The sequence below is a fragment of the Rutidosis leptorrhynchoides genome, chromosome 10 (assembly GCF_046630445.1).
Source record: "Rutidosis leptorrhynchoides isolate AG116_Rl617_1_P2 chromosome 10, CSIRO_AGI_Rlap_v1, whole genome shotgun sequence".
Classification (NCBI taxonomy): domain Eukaryota; kingdom Viridiplantae; phylum Streptophyta; class Magnoliopsida; order Asterales; family Asteraceae; genus Rutidosis; species Rutidosis leptorrhynchoides.
Window position 1 is genome coordinate 8,951,092 of NC_092342.1, and position 1,731 is coordinate 8,952,822.

A 1,731-nucleotide genomic window follows, 5' to 3' on the forward strand; every position below is an offset into this window, starting at 1 on the left:
TTGCCCCAGAACGGAGATTCAGAAAATGGAAGTGGAGTTTTGGGAACTGAAAGTTGTAGGAACTGACCTTGATGGCTATAACCGAAGGTATTTGGAGTTGGCATTGATGTACCCCACAATGGTTACCCCGTAATTCAAGCGTATGGAACAATATATGTGGGGACTCCCTAAGGACATTCAGGGAAATGTCACTTCTTCAAAACCAGTAAATGTCTCGGAAGCTATGCGCATGGCTCACACCCTGATGAATCAAATTACCCGCCAAGAGCCAGAGAAGACGAAATCAGAATCGGGAGCTAGTAATTGGAAACATAAGTGGGACGGAAACAAGGGAAAATGTTTTGACCAGAACCCGGCTAAAAGGTATGAGAATTTCAAAGGAAACAACGACTGGAGGAACCCGAACCCGAATCCCAGCTCTAACCCTAACTGTAAAGGCACCCTTCCTCAGTGTAAGAGATGCTACAAGCATCATACTGGACAATGCAACGTAGTGTGTGAGAAGTGCAAAAGGATTGGACACATCGGCAGAGATTGTAAAAGCACCACCCCAGCTGTGAGGACAAAACCTACTGGACTAAGGAAGTGCTATGAGTGCGATCAGCAGGGCCACTTCAGGAATGAATGTCCCAATAAGAAGAAGGATGGCAGGCCAGCACGTAGAAGAGCCTTCAACATGAACGCAAGAGATGCCGCGAAGATCCTGACTTGGTCACAGGTACCTTCACTATCAACAATCTATTAGCTTCTCTTCTGTTTGATACTGGTGCCGATAGGAGTTATGTTTGTATACACTTTTGCTCTAAGATAGATTGGTCGTTAGTTCCTTTGGAGGAGAGTATTCTTGTTGAGGTAGCCAATGGAAAACTTGAGAATGTTGACCAAGTTGGCCGAGGAGGTATTATTAACTTAGCTGGAGTGGATTTTGAGATTGATTTGATACCCATCAAGTTGGGAAGCTTTGATGTGATCGTCGGTATAGGCTGGTTGTCCAAGGTAAGAGCCGAAGTAATCTGTGGAGAGAAGATTCTTCGGATACCTCGCGAAGATGGAGAACCACTGATCGTCTATGGAGAGAGATGTAGCCCGAAGCTAAACCTTATTAGTTGCATGAAGGCACAAAAGGTTATGAAGAAGGGGCGTTTTGCTGTTCTAGCGCATGCGAAGAAGCTAGAAACGGAGGAGAAGAGCGTGGATGATGTACGAATTGTGAACGAATTTCCCGACCTCTTTCCGGAAGAGTTACCTGGATTACCGCCATCGAGAGCAGTGGAGTTCCAGATCGATCTAGTGCCGGGAGCTGCACCTGTAGCTCGTGCGCCTTATCGACTTGCACCTTCTGAACTACGAGAGTTGCAGAGTCAACTGCAGGAACTGCTAGACCATGGATTTATTCGACCGAGTTATTCGCCTTTGGGTGCACCTGTTTTTTTCGTGAAGAAGAAGGACGGATCTTTTCAAATGTGTATCGATTATCGTGAGTTGAATAAGTTGACGATTAAGAATCGGTATCCCCTTCCCAGAATTGACGATCTTTTTGATCAGCTGCAAGGATCCAGCGTTTACTCCAAGATTGATTTACGATCAGGTTATCACCAGTTGAGGGTGAAGGAAAGTGATGTGATGAATACTACGTTCAGAACTAGTTATGGTCATTATGAGTTTCTCGTGATGCCATTCGGTTTAACCAACGCACCTGTCGTGTTCATGGATCTCATGAAACGAGTATGC